The sequence below is a fragment of the Meleagris gallopavo genome, chromosome 2, assembly GCF_905368555.1.
Source record: "Meleagris gallopavo chromosome 2, MGAL_WU_HG_1.1, whole genome shotgun sequence".
In the NCBI taxonomy this organism is placed as follows: domain Eukaryota; kingdom Metazoa; phylum Chordata; class Aves; order Galliformes; family Phasianidae; genus Meleagris; species Meleagris gallopavo.
The window spans coordinates 29,936,817-29,964,737 of record NC_139405.1 but is presented as its reverse complement, the minus strand read 5'-3'; the positions used below and the strand labels follow the sequence as shown (position 1 = coordinate 29,964,737).

At 42.9% G+C, this 27,921-nt stretch overlaps 1 long non-coding RNA gene across 3 annotated transcripts; it reads left to right on the top strand.

The window, feature by feature from the left end:
* The first annotated feature begins 464 nt into the window (after positions 1–464).
* On the top strand, positions 465–27,921 carry LOC116216318 (uncharacterized). 3 transcript variants are annotated; one of them, XR_014882062.1, is made up of 5 exons: positions 465–1,349; positions 1,751–2,688; positions 4,338–4,739; positions 18,721–18,921; positions 26,589–27,921. It is a non-coding gene; the product is annotated as an uncharacterized LOC116216318 (long non-coding RNA). The 3 variants fall into 3 exon arrangements; XR_014882063.1 differs by lacking the exons at positions 18,721–18,921; positions 26,589–27,921 and having other exon boundaries at positions 465–830; positions 4,338–6,532; XR_004158857.2 differs by lacking the exons at positions 18,721–18,921; positions 26,589–27,921 and having other exon boundaries at positions 4,338–6,532.

The window sequence follows — 27,921 nt, the reverse complement described above, 5'->3', positions numbered from 1 at the left end:
AGTGGAAAAATGGCCCACCCTGATTCCCTGCCTTGAGACCCAGCTGCAACGCCTGCTTTTTACCCCGCAATCAGATGATTTTTACCAGGTCTCAGGAAATTTCTAGTAAAATAAACAAATTTTAAAAATCCTAAGGGACTTCCAGCTTGCTTCATGAAGGAGTCCTGAGATGTTATTGAATATGAGGAGCCATTTGGTTCATGTGTGACTGCAAGCACTAACCAAAGGCAGCATAATGGGATAGGTATTTACAACATAACCATTATCTTATCAGAGCTTCAGGTACAGCTGTAAATAGCCTGTTCCAGCTGGGCAATCTGCTGAGTTAAATGGGTTCTACTTTTAGAAGCAGGAACTGGAGAACATGTCCCACTTAAATGCAGATTCTCTTGCACCCAAGGGATGGAAACTCAAACAGCTGACCCTGGCCATGGAGGAGGTCCGTGTTCTGTGCAATGTTGCTCCCTCCCTCTGACGCAGCAGGCTGAGCTCACACGGTTTGCACTGCTAGCACAAGTGCTCTGTTGACAGAGTCCTGTTAGCAGCTCACCAACCATAGAGAATTGCAGTTCCCTGGATGGGAGGTGATTTTGCACAGTCAGACAAAAAGAAAGTCAAGGCTGAAGGCGGAAAAAGAGAGACTTCTTTAGAAGCAGTGAGAAAAAGAAAGGGAGAGGGCAGAGAAGGATTGAGGAAGGAGAACATGAAAAAGGAGACCGGAGAAAGAACAATTGTTAAAGGACAAGCTTTGCCACTGTCTCCTTGGCTGTGACCTGCCTGAATGGGACAAAGTGTTTACTCTCTGCATGCTGCTATGCACTGAGTGCCAGGTAAAAAGACTGATCTTCCACACCCTGGCAGTAACATCTCTCTTGTGCAGTGTCAGCAGGAAACAAATCTGCTAAACCTAGACTCATTCCCTGGGTTTCAAAGGAGCCTTGTGAAGAATCAGAATTGGGTTGCATTAAGTTTGAACTTATCTAGAAATGGGAGTTATTTCAAAGAAATGAAAGTAAGAAGTTTTTATCTCAGATGTGAGAAATTTGCAGCCCATTCCAGCCTGGTGGAGATTAAGTCTCCAGTCCTTCAGTAACATCCTGAAAACAACTCTACAAGAGAGCTGTCAGAAGATGCTATCCAAAATTTTGGTGGGCTAGTGGATGAAACCAAATCTTGCTTATTATTGGTTGTTTGGCATCAACTGGAGAGTGAGTGATTTGTAGTGACCGACCACAAGGAAAGGTGGAAGTGGACTTGAATTGACAAGTAACACCAGAGGAGTCTAGAGAAACCAGCCCTTGGAAGTGTTAAGTGTTAAGGAGTGAGCCAGGGGTACTGAATCTACTCACGTAAGTATACCAGGGCACAAAAGCTGAGCCAGGGTAAACAGAAAGCAGAGGACAGATTAATTTGCAATAAACATGGAAGCAGTTGCAACAGAAATCAATGTGCTTGACGAAGGCTATTTAGTTACAAGCTCTCAATTAAAGCATCCCATATCATGAAAAGTATGCAGCTTTTAGCAGTTTGCACAGACATACAAAACCAAAATGCATTTATGAACATATAGTTGGTGGAACAAAGACTTGGAACATTCTAAGTCAGAAAGTGAAGTTCTTCAGGCTTCCACTTACGTGTACACGATAAAGCTCAAGAAGAGGTAGCCCTGTGACACTGAGGCGAGACAGACACCATCAAATCCTGAAATAGTGTCATTATCAACATAAACTTTTCTTCCTTTATATTACAGACTGTGAAGAGAATGGATTGCAAACAGACATTAAGAGGACTTGGTGTTGATGGCTGATGAAAAGTTCAATATGAGACAGTAATATGCACTGCAGCACAGAAAAATGACTGTATCCTGGGCTGAATCAAAAAATGTGAAGGACAGGCCAAAAGAGGTGATTCTCCTCTTCAACTCTGCTCTTGTGAGATCCCACCGAGAGTACTGCATTCAGCTTTGAGCCCCTGCAGAAGAAGGACATGGACCTATTGGAGTGAGACCAGAGGAGGATCTGATGATGAGAGGGTGGGAGCACCTCTCCTTTGAAGACAGGCTGAGAGAGTTGGGGTCCTTCAGCCTGGAGAAGATTCCAGACAGACCTTATTAGTGGTCTTCCAGTACCTAAAGGGGTCCTACAAGAAAACGATGAGAAGAGAGACATTTTACAAGGGTAGGCAGTGATAGGAGTAGGGTTAATGACTTTGAACTGAAAGAAGGTAGATTTAGAGTAGATAGAAGGAAGAAATTATTAATGATGAGGGTGTTGAGGCCCTGGAACATTTTGCTCAGAGAAGATGTGAATGCCTCATCCCTGGAAGTATTCAAGACCAATTTGAACAGGGCTTTTAGCACCCCGGACTAGTGGAAGGTGTTCCTGCCCATGGCAATGAGATTGGAACTAGACTGTCTCTAAGGTCCTTTCCAATATAAACTGTTCTCTGATTATATGATTATATGTTAATCAAGACAAAATGACAGTACAATCATACGCAGTCACAGAGGACGGGAAGAGTCCATGTTGCCAAGCTACACGGGATGTTTGCAGAAGAGCAGATGCTAATCAGGACATAGAGAGCAGAGGAAGCCCAAGGCACATGCATATCTGAGTTGAATCAAAGTTTACAAATGCAGACGCATAACTTGTTCACCGAACAGATGCAGCATCTCTTTTTAAAGAGCTGGTGGGTGGCCCTAACTGCTATGAGAGGGTTTAAAAACAACATAAATACTCTCGCTGATGGGAATACCCTAGTGACTGTCAAACTATGTGTAAGAATTGAGTCCTACGAGGACAGAGAAGGTTGTTAGTTTACCTAAATTTTTGGCATTTGCTGAGTGAATAGGCACCAGCTGGGCAAAAACCAAACTCTTCACCAGTCTGAGATGATCTGAGTAGAGTTAGAATTTGGTGAGGAGATGAGCAGGGTTGAAAATGGCTCATAGCTGGAAGCAGTAGTGAGGCTGTTATGCAATAGGAGGAAACAAAGATCTTTCTGGAAAGGGGAAATGGGTCACCTGTGAAAGCAGGCACGTGGGAGGAAGGCATTTTAGGAGCTTAGACATTGTGGTGAGTATCCTTCCACTGCTCATTTTGCTTCTTGTATACGACAAGGACAAATGGTTGCTGTACCTTGTGGCAATGTCACTTAAGCAGCCAATGCCCACTGCCCAAAGCAGACACTTGGGATTTGATCTCATGGGAGCTGGTGAATGGGCTGTATTGAATACATTATTTTTCCAGGACTTCCTATAGGTGGATGTACAAACCCAGATCTCTTCCACTACAGATATTCTGAGCAAGGGGTTTTCCTTTGGCAACAGTTTCCGTTGGTGGCTTGCCTCTCAAGGGTCAGCCACAGAACAGGTTGGGCAGTCAGACACGAAAAACAGGAGAGCAAGACATCATCATTCACCTCCCTTATCCCTTTCCTGAGACTGGCAGGGCTCCCACGCAAACTCAGCTGCACATCCTGAGTCCAGCCTTCAGCTTATGCCTTGCAAGAGGGTTTGAGGAGGCTCCTTGGAGGATGTGCAGTTTGAACAAGGACATAAGGTAGGGCTGAAGAGAACATACGGGTGTGACTGAGTGAGGGTATTTTGGAGTGATGTTACGGCTTCTATCTAGAAGCTGTCTGGAGTAGGAGAATCTCTTGCTCCTGTTTGAGAGATGGAATAAGCTATCTGCACAGAAGGCACTACAGGGAGAAGCATGAAGGTAATTTGCAAAGGGGTGGCTGAAGGATAAAAAGGGAACTGTGTTGTGAGGCCAGAATGACACGTGCATAAATAGTGGACGTCAGCACACAACACAGGCAGGTCCTTCACAGGGTAACACAGGGAGCTCTTTTAAACACACGCATACACGCACACACACAAAAAGAACAATTTATGGTTGTGTCGGATTCACGTCTGGGCTTCTCATTAAAATTAATGAGGTAACGTCTCTGAGGCACTCTGAAACGGATGCAGCCTAGAGAGTGAAGGAAAGACCTCTATCACATTCAAATAGCTACTTAGCAAAAGCAATTGCAATTTTTATTTTCTATGACCACACATCAAACTCACCGAGAGCAGAGAACAATGTTTAAATTCATAAGCAATTGGCCTTTCTTCAGATATTTTTAATACAATGACCAAAATTCAATGGCCAAACTCATTCTGAAAACATAAAAAAATTAGTCTGTCTGGAAGAGGTGCTAACCTGGTCCTATTTCGTATCACTTACAGAATTATATGGAGGTGAAGACTGGGTTATTACAAATACTTTGTAATTAATTGATTTATTTTCTTATTACAAATACTTTGTAATTAATTGATATATTTTCTTTAGTCTACAGGATCAAAGAAATGAGAGAAGATGTAGTGGCAAAATGGTGTGACTGCCTGTCCCAAACTCTACCAGAACCCTGGAAATAGACATACAAGACCTCAGTCTTCCTATCCATCTGTTGTATGCAAATAGCTGAGAAAATCCTACCCGAAATGAGTGTCCTACTCATTCCCCTTCTGTATGGGAACTGCTGAATAACGGCCTGATCAACCAGAGGTTGATCACCCGAGGCAAGCAGTGAGTCAGCCAAGGAGCACAGGTGAAGGCAATTCACCTGTGCTGCCGGAAAGGGTGGAGCCTTGCTCCACTTCTCCTGGACCCATTTAAGAGTTGACTGCCAGTGGAGAAGGATCTCTTCTGGAGATCTCTCCTCTGGAGTTTTGTAGTGAGCCCAGGACGCAGGTAAGCATTCTATCTATTCTCTTTTTGTTATTATAACCTGCTTAGCCAAACTCTCTTGTTTATTTCATAATTATAATGTCTTTATATTCATTGATTATACACCTTCTTTCTGTTCAACCTGTGGCTGGTCTACAAAGAAAAGAACAGCTTTCCTAACCTGACAAATCTGTAGTGCACACCTTTATTACTTGACTGAAACTAATAACTCTTCTATGGTAGCCAAAATGAGTTATCAATACAAATCCATGCAACAAAATATTTAGTTCAATTCTTATCTAAAAGACTTTGGTTTTGTTGTGGTGCCTCATGTTAAAGATACTGAGTTGATTGCTTGGCTAGGAGATGCCAAACTTGAGGAATGCCTCTGCTGTGAACTCCAGAGGCATTCTGCTGCACTCTGGTTACATGAACACGTACTGTATTTTGATACAACCACTGTCTAATTTGGCTGAGGAGGAGGAAGCCATTCTGGGTTACCTGCATTGAGTGGCCTCAATGCCATTAGTATGATGTTATAGCAGGGGACGTTCTGTAAGAGAGGCAGAGGGATGCTGTGCCAGAGAAACAGATGTGCTCCTCCCTCTCCGGGCAGAGTTCATTCAACCCAGGCTTTGTTTGTCACTCACTGCATGCTGTGTTTTTTGTGCAGACAGTGTTTGTGGTAGTGCTAAGCACACACACCTGGAAAGGAAGTTAGTGGGAGCTGTATGCGAGTGTATAAAATACTGAAAGTTTGCCAGCAACTTTTGGAAACAGAAGCTTGAGTGCCTTCGTTTTGTCACCCACAGTTAGTGAAAAACATCAGGCAACTTTGACCTCTCTATTTTATTGTGTGCCTGAACCACCTCCTCTCCCATGCACGCTATGGAGAAATAGGCATTAATTTTTTTAAGTTCTCTGATTTGAGGGTAAGGCCACAAGGAAACTCAGTAATAATGATTACAGGACAAAACAGGAAAGAAAAAGGAAAAAAAAAAAAGAAAAAAAAAAAAAAGAAGAAAGAAAAGGAAAAAACAGTGGAAAATAGGCCTGCAGGCCATGCACTGGGTAGGGCAGGCAGCTAAACTGAATAATTATGCACAGAATCAAAACAGCTGAAAAAGAGTATGGGATCATGAAATTGAGTGCTGTACAGTGCCATATGCTCAAAGCTGTGCATGCAGATTGCAGATGCAATGTGAAATCTGCAGGCCCCAGCTTCTGATGGACAGGCTTCACTGGATGCATGCTTGCTTAATGTAGGTAGGTGCCTGTGTGCTAAGCACTAGGAGGACATGTAGTAGACATCCAGTGCTGGAACATACCCCCTTTCCCACTAGCTGAACATCTCCCTCGTGTCTCCTCGTCTTGCACACTGCTTGATTTATGAAGGTCCCCAGTCAGGATGCCCTGTTCTGAATTGAATAATTGGTCCTACCGCTCCTTCTGCCTGCAGCTTGGCTTGTTGCCTGCTGTCTCAACCCCTCTGTTTTACTGCATGAAAGAAGCAGACTCTGAAGTTCATCCTGACTTTTCCTGTCCACATATATTAGGAAGTATGAGATGACAGTCTTTTTCTTTCTGCATATTTTCAAAGACAGCACAGAGTCTCTTCAACATGATGTATCAGTAATTTCATTTAAGCTGGAGAATTATCTTTTAATATATATCATCGGTATATTTAAGTTTCATTTTATATCAGTCTGATAAAATTAAACTGGGCCTGCTTTCTACAAGTGTCTTGGATGTTTTCCATTTCTGTAATTGTAACATCTACTTACTGCACATTAAATAAGAGGCCTGGCAGAAGTCTATGCTACCCTTTGTTGTATGAATGTCACTGAACTTTGTTCAAGTTCTCCAATCTTATGCAGAGTTTAACAGTATCAAACACATGGGAGACTACCATCTTTTTGTTAATATCCCAAAACCAAAATAAATGCAATAATGCTTGAGAAAGAGAAGCATTTCCTGACTCCTAGCTCAAGTTGGTACAAATAAAATTGCTAGATTATAGGAAATGATGAAGAGCTAAAAGTGGTCCATTACTCCATTCTAGGTCAGCTGGTTCTTATCCTATCTCTGGTTCTCACAGCACCAAATGTCCATTTGTCTTGCCATTTCTTCTGTTATTCTGTGAACAGCTGGTCTCCTGCACTCAGCGAACCTATTCTTCCTCCTCCCAGCTGCTGTTTTCTTCAGTCTCTTCTTCAGGTCTTCCTCGTCAACCAAAGGTCTGTCTATCAAGGGTATCTTGAATGTCTGCAGAGCACCTGCCTTTCATTCCTCACCAGAAAAATGTATTGGCTGTATGAATTTCTAGCTGACAGCAGCCTCTTCCCTGAGCTGTGAGAGCTGACATTTCATGACAACAGCCGTGCTGTTCTGTCAGGCTTGTGGATAATGTTATCTCCATGGCAGCTAATCGTGTCATCCTAATTGTCATTGATCCTCTTTGGGTCTTCTCACTGCTACCATCTTCAACTCCTCCTCTCCATCCTTCAGGTAGATGCAGCCACTTCTCCCATTTTTCCTCTGTCCATCCTTTATGTTGTTATTTGCTACTTGTCAGTTATGGCCAAAGGCAGGAGGTATCCACCTGTAGTTTCTGACCAGATCACAGCAGACAGTACCCACCTGCTGCAGCACTTCTGCAAGACTGCACAAAGTGCAGATGACAAACTGCCCTTAGGCCCCTCAGCCACAGCTGAATGTGTGGGGCTGCTCATCCTCCTCAAGCACAGGCCTGTTCTTCAGATGCAAACTTCAAATCATCAAATCAAAAAGGTCGGAAAAGACCTCTAAAACCATCTTGTCCAACTGCCAACCCATCCCCACCATGCCCACTGACCATGTCCCCCCAGTGCCACATCCACACAGTTCTTGAACACTTCCAGTGACTGCACCACCTCCCTGGGTAGCCCATTCTAATACAGCCTCACTCTTTCTGAGAAGCATTTTTTCCTAATATCCAAATAATATATCCAAGGGATCCTCTCTTCAAACACTATAAATTCTAAAGCCTAACTCTGTTAGACTGCCCAAGGTTCCTCTGCTTTCAGGCAGGAGAGGTTGTCAGTGGGAGTGATGATGATGTGCCGTGGCTGGAAAGACTCACCCAGCTGCTTTGCAACTCTGGAAAAGATGTGCAACCTGCTGGTGGATGTTGAGGAGTGAGGTGCTGGTATTGCCAGGACATGTCAGTTAGATCAGATGTTTCCGGGATGAGTTGTGCAAGAGCACGCTCAGTGGTCAGCAGAAGTCACGCGACACCATCTGGATGGAGACGTCCCGCCAGAACAATGAAGCATATGAAGGTTAGTGACTTTCTCAGGCCAGTGGCTGGGAGATATCCAAGGAATGCAATGGAAATATGACTCTGCTGGGATGCTGCCAGTGACTTAGGATCACATGCTTACACGATGCTTAATATGCCATGCAGTGCCTCTGGGCATCCGATGCCAAGCAAGTTCATCCCTGTTGCTGGGCTCTGCACGGTGCAGAATTCAGAGCAGGGAGCTGCAGCAGGCTGAGCAGTTCAAGCCCATCAACTGGGGCTGAACTGACATGCTGTGCTTCCTTTCTCCTAACCTTCCTGCAAGAGAGACTGTCTGGGCTGCTATCAGCTTTGTTAAATGCATCTTACCTGAGACTGACAGCACCCTCTTCCGTTCCTCCAGCAGTTCCTTTCATATCATCAAAAGGCAGTGGGTGTGTTATCAGGCAGCAGTTTTGCTAAATCACGAGATTACCTCAACTCACATTTTAGAATGCATATTTTTAACCCTTGAAGCTCCAGAACCAATTTTAACAATTTGAAACAACTTAATTTCAGCATCAGAATGACTGATTTCCTCTCCTTCAAACATATCCTGGAAATCCAAAATTTCTTTCCAGACTTGCATTTTTGGCTGCCCGAGAAGTGCTTTTTGAATGCTTGTGAAGAAATTTCAATAGACAGTGGATAATCTTTTCCATGATGAGACTGTCCTGGAACAATGCTTGCAAACACAGATAATAATTAAATATGGGGTAGGAGGAGCCTTTTGTGAGGCTGTGAATGACAGGTTGTTCTCCTGACGGCCTCAAGATGCTCAGGACCATGGATGTAGTATGTAGAGACATGAGGTTCCCAGGGAAATGGTTCTAGTGGAAACTTTTGGACAGCTCTCTGTAATTTATTTTTTTAAGCAATGTCAAGGTATTAAAACATAAAGTGAGCCAAAAAAAGATTTGTTAACTCTCTAGGATCATGGTTCCTGGCTGGTTTTATGCTGCCCTCAGCACTGTGGGATCCAAACTCCTAAGGTTCCTTTGTAGTAATAATGCAGATAAGAAATCTTGCCTAATTGGAGAGAGCATAACATCCGGGAGAGCTGGTGGCCACAGGAAGGACACAGGTGGCAAAAATACAGCTACAGTGGAGGATAAAGACATTTTATAGATGTGTTGTAGATGTTTTTCTAGATCTGTGGTAAGGAAAGTCGGCAAAGGAAATATTAATTACTGCTGAAAGAGTTAAATAAGCTCTGCCAGAGGCAGCAGAAAAGACTATGACAAAATGTTGTTGTTAGCTTTGACAGTCAACATGTCATAAAAAGATCAGGGTGAAGTATTTGTAAAATTCTGAATGACAGAAGTCCACAAGGTGTGTCATTTTAAAATAGACACAGGAGCGCAAACAGAGCACTGCACAAAGTTAACAGAGTTCACGGAAAGTAAATGGAATCAAATCCCACTGCACAATAGAAGGGTATCTAGAGTGCAAGGTTCTGTCAGCTCGCCAATGATGTGAGAGTGGGTACGGTTCAGACAAAGAGGCCATGCCCTACAGACATTTGTTCTGTGGATGCTGGGGCTGCATGGGCAGCCATCTCTAAAATAAGGCAAGGAGTGGGGACAATTAAAGGAACAAAGGAAAATGTACTTGACAAAACTCTTCCTGCAATATACCACGAGCAAGTTTTCTCAGGTTTGAGGGAGATCATTGCACTCAGTCTTACTCCCTGCATTAATGCCTAGAAAATCTCTGCAAAGGTCCTGGTAGGCAAGAAGAAAAAATCAGGAAGCTCCATAGTGCTGGGAAGAGATGGAGAGGCAGGTTTTGGGTTGTTGGTTTTTTTTGGTTTTTTTTTTTTTGGTCCAAGGACCTAAAGAGAACCAAGGCTCTGCCTAAATTTGAGATAACTGAATGCAATAACATCATGGATCTGCATCCCCCAGTGCAGCTCCCATGACGCTAGCTTAGCAGGCAGCTCCTCAGCCCTGGTGCAGATGTGTTGGCTTCAGTGATGCGAGCGCTTGTCCGCATGGGGTCACAATGAAGCTCTGTGAGGGACGTGCCAGCTTGCAGATCCCATCTGTTCAAAGCCGGGTACCTCCTATTGCTAAAATTATAATCTGACTGTTAGTGAGCGAGTCTTGTGAATACAATAAGCAAGTATTTGGTTATCTCCTTCAGGCGGTTTACCCCTTGTGTTTGGCAGGACCTCATGCACATTACTGCCATTGTTTTGGATGGACACTTTCTTACTTTTGGCACGTTTTGCTGTGAACTCAAGAGGGAAGCAGGAAAGCCATTCTCAGATTCTACTTAGAAGAATTTTTAAAGGCCGGGACAAGCTGCTAGAGGGGAAATCTGTCAGAATGGGGATTTTAAGAAAATAAGTTGATGCTGAAATTCAATACAAGAAGACAGAGGCTTTGATGTTGGCAAACCAATTCTTGGTGCTCAGATGGATGGAACTACAAGAATAAAAAGAATTATTATTAAACTAAACACTGAGTTATTCAGAGGCATAAAACAATGAATTACAAAGGAGAAGACTTCAAGTCTTCCTTGCAACAGCACACCAATGGGTGTGCTGGGAAGGCTGATTGATTCTCCCAGCCAGGGAAAGGCTGGTGCTGCTCACATGAGCATTCCCAAGATCTCAAGCAATTTATCTGATTTCTGGATTTACAAGCTGCTAGCCAGTGAAAGGAACAGGACCTGTGTGAAGCTTCTTTGCTAAGCGAATGAACAAAGAAGAAAGAAAAAGAGGAGCCAGCACAAAGATCTTCAGAGCACATCTGAGGGAATCCATGTGGTGGTGTCACCCTCAGGCTTGTGGATGAGTGGGTCCCACGTGTTTCACTGACACCTCACAGCCCCCTGGGAGCTTTGCCAGGAGGATCCTGATATGCCCCAGGACCTGTCATCAGAAAGTGCTTCCCAGCCTCCACTAGAGGTAAATGGCTTTCTCCTCAACACCGCTTGTACTGTGGAATTCACAGTCCGATTTACAAGCCCCTCTGAGCTATTAGTGGTGCAGTCGATAAGCCAGGAAACATTATAGAAGCTGCCCCCTGCATCTGTGATTTATGTTCCTTGCTAAATATAAAAGTCCCAAGGCTCTACACATCAATATTTTGGAACGAAGCACATGGAAATATTTGATGGGTTGGGAGAACAAATCTCCATGGCCAGCCACTCACACTTGCCCTTTTGTGAGCAATCTGTCTTTCCCCGCGGCAGAAAGGAATTTGGGCACAACAGCTGGAGTTTCAGTATCTCTGCATGCTTTATTCATGAGGGAGCCTGGATCCAAGCCATTGAGGCTCTGACCATCCACAGATGAAACTGTAGCATCGAGGGTTGCAAGAAGGGTTATCTGTCCTCCACCACACATCCCACACCACAGCCTCAGTGGCCCTTCTACAGAGCATGCCGGAGCTCTACAAGGGCTCTATATCCTCTCCTTGCTGTGGCCTGGGTTGACACCTGCCTAGCTGAGTAGCAGCTGCTCTGCCTGCGGGCAATGTAAGCTACCTTTGTCAGAGCAATAGCACAGGCAGTGTATGCTCACCACTCAGATCCAACAGATCTCAGAGCGGTGAGGCAGTGGCACAGGCTGGCCAGGGAGGTGGTGCAGTCACCGTCCCTGGAGGTGTTCAAGAGCCGTGTGGATTTGGCACTGAGTGACATGGTCAGTGGGCATGGTGGGAGTGGGTTGGTGCTTGGATGAGATAATCTTAGAACTCTTTTCCAGCATTCAATTCTGTGATTCTATGATTTTTATAACAGTGTAAATTTGCAACACTGAAAGGTGACACATGGTGCTTCAAAGTAAAGATGAATGGTCAGTGCATAACCATCAACTCCATGGGTTACGTAGGACAAACAGAGCATCCATTCCATACACATATAACTACATGCAATGTAGTCATTTATCCCTAGCTGCTGTAAATCTTTTTTAGGTCTGTTAAAAAAACCTGGCCCTAGATGAAGCTATGCCAGATCTGCATAGCCCTGGATATGTATATAACAAGCAGCGTTTCAAATCTGCCACAAAAATATCCAAATTTTGGACTAATCTTTCAATAGAGCACTTGTCTGAACAGCCCATGTTATGTTGCTTTCATCGGAGGAGGAATGAAATAGAGAAAAGTCATGTAGCATTTTCAGTGTATCATCAGGTCTTTATGGCAGATGTCCTCTGACCTGCTGAATGGTCAGGCTGAACCACAGTGTAAGAACCTCAGTGGAACAAAGTAGAGTGTGCTGTGCAAAACACACAAACCCCTCAAGAGTAGGAAAAAAAAAAAAACCCACAACCCTTTATGCAGACCCTTTCACAGTTCCCTTTTGTGCATGCTTTAGCATCTAACATTTATTTTGGAGTGGGGCAGAGAGGTGGATTGGCTGCTTGCCTGCCTTCTGGGGTGGAGAGCTTTGCATAAAAGGGAGGAAAAAGAGAACATCAAAACCAGATTGAGGGAAAACAAAGTCACCTCTTTGCAGAGTGAGCCCACAGCTTTGTGAGTATTCAGGATATAGTGGCTATTTTCCAGCTATTACTATTCTGAATTTGTCCAACCGAATTGCCTATTGGACTGGCCATGACAGAGTAAGAATTCACATGCTTGTCTTTACAGATGAGGGCAGGGTTGTAACACATAATGGGAAACACAAGGTGTGCATAATTGGTCCCATTGTGTGTAAATCTCTGGGTGCTGGTTTCATCCCATGGTTTCCCATAATGTGTATGAATTGCTGTATCCGAGCACACAAATTTGAGCTAGCAGTGCAAGCTATTGTTCTAGCTGATTCAATTTCTGTGATGTATTTGATTCTGTAGCACATCAGTGTCTCTCTGAGATAAGACCTGGTTCGGTTGACATAGAGAAGTCTGATTGCACCCTGGAATGCCAGATCTGGGTAGGGAAAGCCTCACAACAGCGCAGGAGCGTAAGAGCTTCTTTCTGGTCATCAGATCTACTTTTCCACAGTCCTGGACAGATAGACAACCATTGCCTTTTCCAGCAGGAGCATAAGACAGTATGGTAAGGAACACTTTCCTCTGTCCTGAAAATAATCCTTCAGAAAAAGATTTGTAACTATTGTGAGAAAAGGGGCAAAAGCCACAAATATAAATACAAGAAGGGAAAACAGGTGTAAAATATAGCAGCTGCTGTTTTCTCTAGCAAAAGTGAGGCTTTTGTTAGGTAAAACTCCAGCAATGCTTTAACTCTCCTGGCGACGTGTACCAAATCCCTGCAGTGGGCCTTCCCTGGAAGAGTTCTTGGAGCCACCTGTTCACTGAGTAGAAGGAAAACTGCCAAATAGTAAATCACCAAAGCTCTTGACTACCATATAAAATGCCCAGCCTGCATTTCAGCCCGGACACTTGTTGCAATACAGTTTGGTGAAGCTTCCAGTTCCTCTTTCTCAGACACCATCTTTTAGGTAGAGCTGTCTGTCAAAAATGTCAAACGGAAAATCATACTACGGGCCATGTCAGGCAGTTGTGTGTGCCATCTCTGCTTCTAGTCACTATCACTGGACAATAAGATGTCCTCTTCAGAGTCACCACGTGTTCACATAACTTGCTGGCTCACAAGGAACAGCCAGGCGATTGCACTCTTACTCCTTCAATATAGCTGCAACAGAAAGAACGCCACAAAGCTATGAACTACAGAGCTTGCAGCTATGGCATAGAGAGACCCATAGCTTGTTTAGGTTGGAAGGGAATAATTTAGTTTTCTATCACTCATAACATAAACTACAGACCAAGCTAGAATTTCCAATTGATTAGACTACAGAGGAGCTTTTAGGAAACAGGCAGTCTGATATGAAAAATCATCTGTGGAGTGCCTGCTGCCTCGCTTCTAGTTTGCCTCTTTCTTTACCAGATACAAGATCTTGTTTTTTTCTTCATAGACTTTTCAGTCTAATTGACAGTCAAACTTCTTTCACTCTGAAGATGTCAATTTTTTATTTGTTTTTTTTTTTGGTGGAGATCAGCAGAAATGTCAACTCAGGCTTTAAGTCTAGGATTCATCTAGACTAACTACCCGCCTAAAATTACACCACTGCTCTGAGCTGATTTTCTGACCATCCTATAAACTCTGCAGAAATACAGGATTATTTGGAGGGCAATGTATCATGCCAAACACATTTGTCACACCTCACTAAGGATGGAAGAGACTTTGTTATTAATGAAGTTATGTCTTCTTCCAGGTCATCAATAAGGATGTTAAATAGCAGAGTGCCAAGAGCAGATATCTGGGGAAATTCTGCAGGAAATATGTGAGCTAAACAGTAACTCCCAATTTATAATGACACTTTAAAGCCTATCAGTTGATTTTTAATCAGTTTCAAGGGTGCTTTGTATTACATATTTCCTTAATAAAAATGTGTGATTCCAAGCCAAATGCGTCACTGAAGTTTAGGAAAATCACATCAACTCTTCCTTCCACTGGCTGAGTTTTTAAATCTTCTAAAATCTGAGATTACAGTCTAAACTGACACAGATTCACTTCATTCCCTGTGGGTGAGCAATAGTGGAATGTGCTCCTTTCATGAGATTATTTTCTGAGGCCTGAATATACCATATCTGCCATTTGAGTTAAGACCAAACATGTTCAAAATCTCTGTTCAAAGAATATATCTGTGTACTTACATCTGTTATATATCCCTGAAAAGACAAATGGTGGCTTAAGGTCAGACAAAAACTTCTGATTTCTAAAGAACACACTTTTGGTTCCAGAAGACTGTATTTTTAGGAACTGGAATGCGTTGGGCAACAAGTCCTTAGGGCCAAAGGTTGTTCAGCTACAAGGGCTTCCTATGAGAGGTCAAGAAAGCCTCTCAGACTCACACTCCAGGAGTCCAGTGGGTGTCCAGCAAGAGACAACTCAATCAGAAACATTCACTATTATCAACTTCTCCTTTTTTCTATCCAATATATAGTATATTTGGGTTCTTCTTTCTTTCAGTTATTTCTCCCATAAGTTAGACTGGGCTGGGCATTTTCGAAAATGTACAGTGGCTTGGACCTTAAGAGTACAATGCTGAAAATATTCCATAATTTAGAAGCAGTTGAGTCCTGCAGTTCACATATCACCAATTCGTGATCTCCCATCTGTTACCCTTGCCTTGATCCTAGGCAAGATTGTGCTGCTTGGATGAAGAAAAATATTCATATAAACATCTGGTCTTGATTTGATTACATCAAGAAATGGAGAATCCGGCACCTGTATTGTCTGCTTAGTAGCAAAGAGCCCATGCTGTAATCGAGTTTATCTGGCTTCAGCTTTCAGTTAAAGATCCTTGATCTTCCTTTCCTTCTGGTTTACAGAGGCCTCAAGACTTTAAATCTTCTCTCATTCTGGTTTTAGATAAACAAAAGAAATGGGGCTTTATAAGTACAAGAAAGGTTCTGGCAAATTGGAGAGATTCCAGCAGAGGACCACTGAAATCACTGGCAGCTGGGACATACAGTGTGTGAGGAGAGGTTGAAGGAGCCAGGATTGCCTAGCCTGGAGAAGCAAACGCTAAGGAGGAGCTCCTTGCTAAGTGGCTATGGAGGTGGTGGAGACAGACTTCTTACAGAGGGGCAATACAAAAGAATGAGAAGCAATGGGTGCGAGTTGCTTCAAAGGCATTTTTTGATTGGACATTAAGTTCTTTCTCACTTGGAAAAGTCATAATGCACTGGAGATTGATTGGGAGTTTTAAAACTTGGGCAGACAATGCCTGAAGCAGCCAGACCAAACTCTTAAGTTTGCCCTGATTTAAGAGGCTTGAGGCAGATCCTTGTGGGCTTTTTTAAAATTTTTTCTAAGTCTCACTCTGTAAGAAACTTTTCTCCTTCTATAAAATCTTCAATATGACTCTTTCATGAGTTGCTTCTCCATCAAACTCAATCATCTTCTAAAAAATGCAAGCAGAATCAACTGGCATTATTTTCAGCAATAGTATGGAGTCTCCTATGAGACTTTTTTTTAATAACTCAGGGAGAGAGAGCTCCCATCATGGTAAGTTCAGTTATACTCTTCCCTCCCTTAATCCTTTTTGGAATCATCTCTTTTCAGAATGCCATCCCTGGGTTCTATGAACGGCTTGCATTTCTTTTTCCTAGATGAATATATTAGCATTTGATTCATTAAACACGTGTTATTTGAAGGGCCCAATTAATCAAGTGATGCAGTCAGGCAGTGTTACTGCCATGCCTCCAACACTGTTTACCCATCTGCCAATCTTTGTATCATCAACAAATTATCAATGGTAATTTCAAGCTTCCGGCTCATTGATGAAAATGTTGAGTAGGATAATCTAGTACCAATCTCAGCAGCAATGCATCTGCCTTCAGCATGAGCTGTCTGTTGACAGCTTGTTTAAATTTGTCACTCACTTTGTTCTTCATGCTGTTTCACCTGTGCTCTCCTGACATTTGATTATGGTAATCACGCTGTTATGTGGTACTAAGGAAGATGCTTTATCAAGAACTATCATGTAGTAGCTAACTAATGACTTTACTGGCCGTTCCTGTAATGTCATTGAAGGTGTGCAACTTTATTTGTTCTCTGAGACATACTTTCCACGATGTCATGTTATCAGCATTAGCTGCTTTTTTGTCCTTCTATTCTTCGTCATTTTTTCCATTTTGCTTGCAATGGTTAGGTGATCTATAGTTACCTTGCTCATCCAGCTTGCCCTGTTTGAACTGGAATAGTGATAGCACTTCTTCCATTGTCTGGAAACTCCCATTTCACAAAGTACTTTCAAAATTAATTGCAAGAAGTCTCAGCTAACAATTTTGTGGTCCCTGAATGCACATTATTTGGGTCTACTATTTTAGAAATGCTGTGTCTTTAATCAGTGCTCAGCTTTCAAAGATGTTTGACACCAAAGCAGGAATATTTATTGAACCACTTCTGCCTCTTCATGTTATCTTCACCCAGTAATAGGCCTAAGTGATTACTGCAGTTTCCTTTGTTCTGATTATCCTTTTGAAAATGTCCTAATGCTTACCTTAATTTTACTGGCTGCGTGTTTTCTCCATAGATGTTCTTACTATTTTTCTGAAGTTTTACAATTCTATTCTTTTCTTATCCATTTACTTTTATTACTATTATTATTCCTAATTACTACTCTTAACTTCACAACAAAGCCTTTGTTTAATCACAGAATCACACAATCACAGAATCATAGGGGTTGGAAAGGACCTCCAGAGAGGTCTAATGCTACGCTAGTTCTTTTTTTTTTTTTTGTAGGCTTACAGCTATTGGCCATCAAATACAATTTTCCTATACATCCTACTTCCATTCACATCTTTTCCTGTCTCAGTTTTTCCTCACAATCAAGTTGATTCCTAATTTACTCTGGGTGTGAGAAATTAGCTCTTTTGAAGTTAGGGACAGCCCTCTGTTTGCCCATATTGAATATAATCAGGTCATCCACACTGTTCCCTTGACAACCGTCAACTCTCAGCTGACTAATTAATTCATCTTTGTCAGAATAAAGTCAGAAGAGTTACCACATGATGGCTCCTTGTGTTAGATAATAGTCAATAGTGTTCCCCAAATCAGGATGTTTTCTCAGTGACTGTCTGGAGCCCCCGTGTGCTAAAGTCCATGTGACACTGCTTCTTTCCATGCGTTCTCATAGAGGCTGTGGAGTAATTCCTACTCTATTGTATGATGTTAGGGCATGATTCACTCAGTTCATTTTCACCAACTCTGTCTTTCTTAAGGAGGTTATAACCAGTCACTTTAACATTCTGATCATGCAAATTGAAGCCAGCAGCTTTCAGTAATGCTGATTATATCACATTTCTTCTCACTAATGAGAATTTCCAATTCCTCTTGCCTGCTACTCAGATGCCTAATGTCTGCATAAAAGCAAATGGAAAACGTCTTCTTTTCACATTCTTTGTCACATGGTTAAATCTTTTTACAACATGTCGAACTTGTTTGTAGTTCCTTAACCCACAGTTCTTGCATTGTGTAATGCCTTGATTACTGCTAGACTGAGGCTAGGAAGATTAGTTCTCCTGCACCAGCAATACGCCTGTCATCCTGTTTATATGCGGGACGTGACCCAGTGCCCCACAAAACCCAGACCTTCAATGTCACTTCCCTCAGCTAACCAGTAGTTAGTTCATCCTTGCATTCTGTCACTGATAGGGCTAAAGGGGTTGTCGGTAGCTTATGTGAACATTGTTGTTCTTTGGCTCCTTTCCAAGAGTGTCCCAAATCTTCTGCGATCTGTACTGCTCCCCATGATGCTGAATCACAAATTACCCTATTTATAGTCTCCCATGAGACTTGCTAGAAAAATGTGAAATCTAGTACCTATTGTGCATGTTATTTTCTCCAGGGATATGACGTCCCTCCTCATTTTCTTCATGCCGAAGTCCTCATTCATTTCACAATTTGATTTTCTTGCTGAGTTCAAGTATCCCTCCTAGATCATTTTACAGATTTACAATCAGCATGCCTATAAACAAGCTTCTCAATATTATTTTTTTTTTTCTATCTGAAGTCCTTTCTTCTAGTCAGCCTTGGTTTTATGGAGCCTGCCCTAAGTCTCCACATGCAGTACTTAGTGAAGTCCACATGCAGCACTAGGTTTGGATATACTTTGCATAAATGTAGTGAGTCCAGTCAAATCTTGATTACTTGGATGTAAGTAACTATTAATTTGATCACTGATCAGTTCCTCTCCTCTGTCCAGATCAAGTCATATAAGAAATTACTGTGGGGATGTGCGACTCTTTCTGAATTGAGAGTCTGTACCACAGTTCTGAATAGTGCATGGATAACTACATATTAAGACTAGCATCCTGTGTCACTCTGGAGTAACCTGAAGATTGCACAGTTTAGTGGGATCACTGCTCACTGTTATGAGAACCTCCAGTCTCAATGGATGATTCAGGTAAGTTCATTTGTGGGTAAGTAATTTGAATTGCCTTAAAGAAGGTGTGATTTCCAGTGAGTAATAGAGCCAGATGGAGCTGGAAGCAGTTCTGTCTGATCTGGCTGAATTATTTGTTTAAAATATGAGTTGTTTCCTGGACAGTCTGTTGAAAGCTGTATCATCGCACTCTGCACCCTGCTGCTGCCTTTCCTGGGGGATGTAGTGTAGCTCAGTTTGACATGATGTTGGCCCCTCTGCTCTGCCTAACCAGCACCAGATGTAGGACTCCAATCTAGAGTAAAGGCTCTGAGTACCTCCTGGATCCTTTCACCTTCAGCCAGAGGAGTTAGTTTCTTCTCGCCATCTCCATTCCTTCCTGGGCAGATGCAGATGTTCCCAGAGTAAGTAGCAGGGTGATATCCTAGATGTGAGTCCAGCTCCATTCAGTGGGTAGCATATCCCTGGAGTAAACAACTACATGGCTTGGGATAGCTGAAGGAGGCAGAGAGGGATGGTTCAGAGCTTTCTTTGAAGTCTTAGCATTAGAGAACTATACTTGTCTTCTATGGGACACCCCTGCTATCCATAGTGGAGCAGAGCCAGAAAGCATAGGCAAGCTGTGTGAGAACAGAGACGTTGTTTTATCATCGTATGACCCAAAGCATATGCTGCAACAAAGATTACAGACCTACTAATTGTGCCTATAGTGCTCACACATTACACTTCTGCACTCTCTCCTGGTATAATGCATTTCCTCCCTCTGATGGGGATGTAGTAGATCAGGTTAAGATTGGGTCACTGAAACAGCTGAGGAAAATCCTGGGACAGAATCTCAACTTGTGCATTTAAATGACTGTGATATGAAGGGCCAATTCACACAGCTTGAGAGTCTAGTCCCTTGGATGCTGGCAACAAGATCACAGCAGAGATTAATTTTCTCTGTCCCATGCTGGCTCTGCTTTCCAGAATGTAGCATGACAGCAACTCCATCATGTTACAAAGTCCCACCTGGAAATATTCTTTCACTCTCCTAACGAGTTAATGCTATCTAAAGATGTGATCTGAAAGCCTCATTTGAAAAAAAAAAAAAATTTTTAGAGATGAGTTCAGTTCTATTAGGCATTAACATGAGTCTAGAGGCTATATAAAATTGTTAATGTTTAGGTGTGGAGTATGCCTGTGGAAATGGAATTGTATTTCCAAGACTTGAACAGTTCTTCCAGGCCACTGTCCTCCAGCTGTGACATACGTGCACAGTGACATTAGAAGGACTTGAATCTGGCTGTTGATAAAGGACATTATTTTATTTATTTATTTATTTATTTATTTATTTTCAGCCTATTGCGACATTGGCCAGGGAAACCTGCCCCACCAGTTTTGCCATTCCAATTCTCCCATTCATTTCTGGCTTCCAGCCATGCTATAAAGTCAATAGTAGTCAATGAAAGAATAATGGGAGAGGAGGACTGAGATTAGAGAAAGAGCCCATCTCTCATCACTAGGCATGTGACTCCAAGGCTAAGTGTTGGTTTATAATTATTATTAACAAAAGAAACCTGGAGGGTGGAAGGAAATGTGATCTTCCTTTTGTGTGGTGTGCATGGCCTACTCTTGTATATACTTCCTCAGAAAAAGAAATAACCCTCTGCATAGTGCAGAAAGGCAGTCTCTCTGCAGAACCTGTGGTTTTCATTTGCCTGCTTTCTCAATGACTGCATTATGTTATGGAAAGTTTTTTTACAGTTTCTGTGTCCTTTTGTGAAGATCAAAAATGGAAGCCAGGCGAAGAAAAATAAATTAACGTTGTTGCCATTATCCCTTCCCCAGCCTCAAAGTTTGCTCTAACAAGGATGTGATTTTTCAGAAATTCCTTGTCTTTACTGTGGAAAACATCAAAAGGAAGAATTTATCCATTCCCTTCAGCATAGCTTAAGATGGTATAGCTGGAAGTACACTGAACTGAAATCCCAGGGTATTGGCAGAATTCAAGTGGCCTAAAAATACATGCAGTGATTTCCTGATGTATTCCACACCCACAAGTATGGAGCTAATGTGTTGACGATGGCTTGATACACTGCACAAAGCAGTCTCCTAGGAAAAAGTAGACTATACTATAAGAGGGCTATATGTATTTTTTTTAAATGTAAGATCTGCCTTAGCGCAGTATGAGTGCTCTAAATGGTCTGTGGCAGGAGAGTTTTTGCTACTGACCTGAGAAACATCCTCTTTCTCAGGTACCACTACAGAATTTGACCAGATGACTCATTGCTGTACACTTGAATGTCTGGGGTGAGGCTTTTTTTTTTTTTTTTTTTTTCAAAGAATCTTTTCTTCTCTCATTGAAACCCTTTAGGGCAAGGATTAACTTTTGTTCTGTTGTGTTTGTACAGCACCACACACCATGCTGCATGGTCTTCTATAGCACAGACCTCGCAATCCTCTGAAGACCATAGTCACAGCTGACTGCAGAGCCTGAGTTTCCTTAGATGTCCCTGAGTGTACTGCTGATTTCTTACTAAGGAATAGTCACAAATAGATGCCACAGTACCTATGTGTTGCATTAAAACTATACTTCATTCTGGGTACTAGCTTCTGTCCTTGAGAGGTGAAAATCAGTGTGGCCATGTGGTTCTTCAGTAGGACATAAGCAGTTTCTGGCAGCTGAGCCAGAGAGATTTAGAGACAGGGGAGTATGGAAAGCAAGTGGGAAACATATCCCTTTCACCACAAAGACTGCTTTCTCCACCACATGCTTCATGGTGTTCTTTCCATGGGACAAAGTTCTCAGGAGAAGGACATTACAGTAAGCAGAGAACAGTGTGACCTAGGAGTTAATAAAACACTCAGGAGGTACCCTTCCTATGTAATGCTTTGGACTATGTTGTTTGGTTAGATAGTAGCCACTGGGCATACAAGAGTCTCTTTTTAAGATTAATCTTCCTGAGAGAAATGCAGAGTAATTGAGAGAGGTGCCATCCCAGACTTAAGCATGGAAGCATACATGAAGATGGGGTTGGGGATGGTATATATCTGGAGAAATAAGACAGCAGATGAAGGAATCGGCAGGCTTCTAGTTACATGCTTAGTGGAAATGAGAAGGAAAAGTCTTCTGTTTTTCCTCTTAGTATTCCATCCCCTTGGCCTATATTTGTCATCTAGGACTTGAACAGCAAGAGGAAAAATTTGCATTGCAGTAAAAATAAACTGGCTTTTTTGTTATTGACTATTTTTATCAAATGTTTAAAATGAAGCATTGCAAAAAAATGAAAATCATACCCATTCTTTTGCCAATTTCAATACAGATAGAGATGGGATGAACTATTTTTAACAAAAATAAACACCCCTCTTTGAGGTCTTCCTCTGAATTTCATACCAGGACCCTTTGTGTTCCCTGGCGTGAGTGTTTGATCCAAAAATACGCAAAGATCTGCCAAACCACTAACTACAACCGAGAAAAAGTTGAGTAAGAATGGAGCCAAAAAAAGTCGTGTGTGTGGCTTTTCCTGAGAAGTTAGATCCCTTTTACATTTTTCAAATATGTAAATATATTTTTAAGCATGACTTAATGTTGCTTGTCAAGGGAAAGTGCACAGGTAAAGAAAAGGGATGTAGATGAGACCAGTAAAATGGTATAAGAGATAGAACACAGAGAATGGGACAGGGAAGTGAAACTCATCCTTTCCATCTTCATTCTGAGAAAAAATAATGGTTTTATGATTCTTGGTGGAATTATCCTGTAAAACCTCACAACATGATATGTGAACAAACCACAAGTTTTTGAGAACTAAGAGGATCTGACACTTCTAGTACTAATACGAACTGCAAGACTTGATATTGGAAGGACTGGACAACTGTTTATCAGGATGGGGTATAAACCCATGACATCTAACAGCTGACGTCTTCCAAACAAGAGGTCTTTCAAGAGTGCATCCATCTGGCAGAAGTTCATCTGGACAAGAAAAGGGGTTGCAGGTTGGAAGAAAAACTGGGAACTGGTAGTCTTAATGCTGAAAGTAGGAAAGCATTGATCAACCCCAGCTGGAAGAAAAAGGAGTACTGCAGCTCTGAGGAATTATGACTACTTCTACTAATATACCTTATCTCAGAATCACAGAATGGCCAGGGTTGGAAAGGACCTCAAGGATCATGAATATCCAACCCCTCTGCCACATGCAGGGCACCAACCTCCCCATTTAATGCTAGACCAGGCTGCCCAGAGCCCCATCCAACCTGGCCTTGAACACCTCCAGGGACAGGGCATCCACAACCTCTCTGGGCAGCCTGTTCCAGCACCTCATCACTCTCTCTGGAGAGAATTTCCCCCTGACATCCAACCTAAATCTCCCCTCCATCAACTTAAAACCATTTCCCCTCATCCTGCAGTTATCAACCCTTTCAAAGAGTTGATTCCCCTCCCCTCTGTAGGCTCCTTTTAGGTATTGAAAGGCTGCAATGAGGTCACCCCGCAGCCTTCTTTTCTCCAGGCTGAACAAGCCCAGCTCCCTCAGCCTGTCTTCATAGGGGAGGTGCTCCAGTCCCCTGATCATCTTCATGGCACTCCTCTGGACCCTCTCCAACAGCTCCCTGTCTTTTTTGTACTGGGGGCTCCACACTTGGATGCAGTATTCCAGATGGGGCTCACAAGAGCAGAGTAGAGGGGGACAATCACCTTCCTGTCCCTGATGGCCACCCCTCTTTTGATGGAGCCCAGGATACCATTTGCCTTCCGAGCCGCAAGGGCATACTGCTGGCTCATGTTAAGTTTTTCATCTATCAAGACCCCCAGGTCCTTCTCCACAGGGCTTATTTCTAGGAGGTTTCCCAAAGAGGGAATTGCAGAACTATCAAAGAGAATGGACTCTGAGAAAAAAATGAAGGAGAAAAAAGAGGTGTTACCTTGAACAAAGCCCACTTGTGAATGGCGTAGCCATGTGGATTTTATAGCATCTAAGGACATAAGCCCAGAGTGCAGGATGAAATACATGTTAAATTCTGTACATGTCTTTTGGTGTGCAGATATTTGTCTTTTAGTTATCTGGCCTAGAATAAGTGAAAGTGGTCTTTCTTCTTTGTGACACATCAGAAGGTCCTGAAAGGCACCATGAAAAGCACCATGAAAAGGTGACTGATGGTAGGATGCCATTTCCAGCATGTGGTACTTCTGTTTCTTTCTTTTACTGAAATTACACTTTTTTCTTAAACTCGAGAGTTTTTTGTCATGCTCCCTCTCAGTGACCCAAATACTGCTTTGTGTCATGGTTTGGATCTGACATTCTGTGAACAATATTCTCTCAAATAGCTTCAGCTGTATCTACTCCTCATTCAGCCAGCACAGAGATAGAGGAAAGTGTTTTCACATGAAAAGCAAAAGACATCATTGCACAGAGGTGTTTTAAGCATGGTTTTGTGCTAGGATTCTAATGTGCACAGTCTTTCACTGGGAATCAGGTCTTTGTCTTCTGTTTGTGTAAGATAATTTGTCCTGAACTAAGAGTATTCCACACAAACATTCCAAACAGAAAAATGTGAAACAAGTTGGGGAGGCAGACTTATTTTCTGGTACAGCATGAACGCCAACTTTATCTGGATGAAACAAGCCAGAGATTAAATTTAGACCCACAAAAGGATGGTGAATATCAAACATTTCTGCAAGGTTTGGATAAGCTTCATTTGTTTGGATTTTTATCTGTTCTGCATGCAAAAATAGTTTTTCTCTACAAACAGAAATGTTCCCAAACTCTTTTCTTCTCTATCAAACCTAAGTATTAAACCTAGAGACTGCTGACCTTCCTTGCCGTCTCCCTTTCTTCTGCAAGGCTTCCCTATCAACCCAGAAATCTGAGCTCTCCGCAGCTTCCTGTTTTCCACAGTTGCCTTCTCTCTTCCATGGTATTTTCTGAAGCATACCTCACCACAGCTGGTGTCGTTTCTATTTGGGAAAATATTTTTTTCCTATTCTGCTCCTGGATCCCTAGAAAAGGCCTTCAGAGACTCGACCTGCATGGAGAACTTCCCTGGGAAGCCTGTTACAGTCAGTCAGTCCTCGACGTTCAGTTAGCAAGGCAAAAGATTCAATCTTCTGTGCCTGGTAAGAGTTTGGTATTCCAGAAGAAAGTGATTTCTAATTGTACCATAACTCCCTTGTCCAGCTGTAGAAAAAAATGTAGCACAGGAAGAAGGAAAAAATTTTCCTTGTCTGCCCCATGCCCCTGCTTGCAAGTAGGTTAATCTGAAAAGCAGATTTCACTGATATGTTGCCATTGTTGTGCTCAATGTACAAAAAAGCATTAATTATATGAATGGAAAACAAATTATTACAAAAAGTGTTTGCTTTGTTAAGTAATGTTGTAGGTTTTTCTGCTTCATTTTCAGTATAAGGGACCCAACTTGACAAGAGTGGGTAGCAAGTCCCTGGATGCTCAGTCAGACAGCAGGTTTCCCTGACATATTGCCCTCACTAGCAGATGACAGCGGGAATGAAGTGTTCCTGGGATTATTTTACAAGGGCCAAATGCCTTTGTCCTAGCTTTTGCATGGTGGAAAAATGGCCTCTCCTCCAAACTGGTCTCCCAGGTTGCCCATGGGAAAAAAGAGACACTTCATTGTGGTGATTTCTCCTGCTGTAAGGTCTGGTCAATGTCTGATGGAAATCTGGGGGAGCTCTTGGAAAAACCCAGGACAGCAGAGGACATAGGACTGCTTCCAGATAAAGACTGGACAGCAAATTCATGAGGTGCCCATGGACAAATCCTATTTCAAGGAGATGGGTCCAGGTCGTGGCTTCCACCTCTGGCTGCTGAGGTTGCTCTTTCTGGGCTGAGGGCTATGCACCTCTCCTCTAACTGGTCTTCGTCTTCCTGCCTGGCTCGTCCTCCCTTTGTTTACTCACCTGCGAGATAGATTGTCTACAGGCCAGGCTGCGTGCTTGGGTTATTTGTTTGCATGGTGCCTACAGTACAGCCATGTGCTAATCCTTGTTTGGGGTAGCTGCACACGAATGCAGGGGTGATGGTAATCCTCTCCTTCCATCACCAAATACAATGGCTGGCACTACGACAGCCAGCTGATTGGTGAATTGAGTTTTGTAATAGAGAGCAAACAAAAAACAGAAGTGAGCAAGGACATGGCAACCAGTGCCCTGGCTAAGCAGAAAGGGCTCAAGGGCTCTCTTGAGAGAGAGAGAGCCTGTATGTCCTACTGGTGAGGAATGGAAGGAGAATGAGATCGCAGGAACAAGGGATGGTGGTAATAATGTGCCACTTAGGGCACAAAAGAGAACTTTCTCTTTTGTGAGCTACTTGTGTCAGCTACTATTAGGTTCATGCAGTACCGTAAGTCCTCAGAGCAGAGGTTGTATCCCTGGGGCAGTGCAGCATTTAGATATAACCCAATGGCATGGGCTCTGTCACAAACATAGATTGAGTATATGAGAATGAGCTGCTGAAGAAAGAAAGAAAAAATCGTAGTAAATGCTCCTGGTAGGTTGGCTTATGCCAGGAATTGTGAGCATTTCAGCATGAGTGCATGAGCACTTTGAGGCAGCTGGTCAGCTTGTGGTGATGGAGTTGGGTTACTATGCTGGTCTGTACCTCTGAAGCACGTGGGGTTCTGGGGTCTGATGAGAACGTTTATATGTGCAATCATACTGTGAGCTGGACAGAGATTCAATTCCCATTGCTTCACAGGGCCAATTGCAGGGAGTGAGACCAAAGCACAGTTTGGATTCCCAGATTCAGTCTGCATCCTGTGCCACAGCTGATGTGCCCTCTGGTGAAATGCAGTGTGGAATGATGCCATGATGTAGGTGAAGATTTCGGAGGGGGTCTCCAGGGAACAGACAGTGACATTGTTCTGTCTCAGCCTGCCCAGGAGCCGTTCCGCTGCACAGGTACAGTATATAGCATGCTGGATGCTAATTCAAATTTCATGTACATTTTGAAAGAGCTGAATGTGGCCTTTGTGTAACACTTTGGCTCACAAGGGCTTTTTCATAAGAAATTCTATTTAAATGGAATAGAAAACTTTCTGATAGTTACCAAACACCGCAAAACAATGGCAGGCTATATCTGTTCATCATCATCAGCCATTCATTTATCCTAGGAAGGAATTTCTTGTTGATAATCCTGAGTGAAGGCTTGCTTGTTCGTATGGCTGGATGAGATCCAGGAACGATAGCACTTTGCTGAAACCTTTAAGTGTCAAGCTGAAATTGCATCAGAGAAATAACGAAGCTGAGCCCCAAGAGTGACACTGGACCCTGTGGCTTGTGCTGCCCTGCCCAGGTGTGTGCCTCACCTCTTCTCACACATGCATTCCTGGGCAGCCAGGGCCACTGCCTCATACAGTTTGCGTCAGAAAATGTTCCCCAGACTCTAAGCTGGCTCTTCTTTAGCTCATTCATTTTTATCCTGTGTCTGGAGAGGTGACAGCTGTCTTGTTAAGTAGATGCTTTTCCCCACATGCAAACCAATGGTCACAGCCAACCTCATGAGAAAGGAGGACAGCTCTGTGCAGCCATCTCGGTGCCAGATGCAGTTCAGGTTTCAGGTGCAAGCCTGCCTAAAAGAATGTAGTAAGAAAGGAAGGTTTCTTTCTTAATGCTGTTGGACGTGGTCCAGGCCTCTGTAGAAAAACCCCAAGTTAGATCCTGAAGGAATTAATGCATCAGCCAGCTCCAACAAAGCCTTCTAGGGAGGTGATAAGACTGCATAGTAAATATTTTACCAGGGGCTAGGCAGGAATATCTGAACTGCTCTGGGGCAAACAAGTGGCTGAGCTCGTATCAAGAGCACCCAGCAGAGCACCATGCTGAGTACGGTGTACAACCTTGTGTAACCCCAAGGAGGTGGCAACACTTCAGTGGCAAGTGTACATCTTGCTGCAGGTGAGCAGCTGGGGATGTTCCAAGACTGCATTCCCTAGCTGCTGTTACAATGAATAGCATTCTCCTCTCTTGAGCTGACCTAGGCTTTCAGAAGAGCTCACCTTCTCTTCCTGGATGTTAAATGGTTTTGAAAA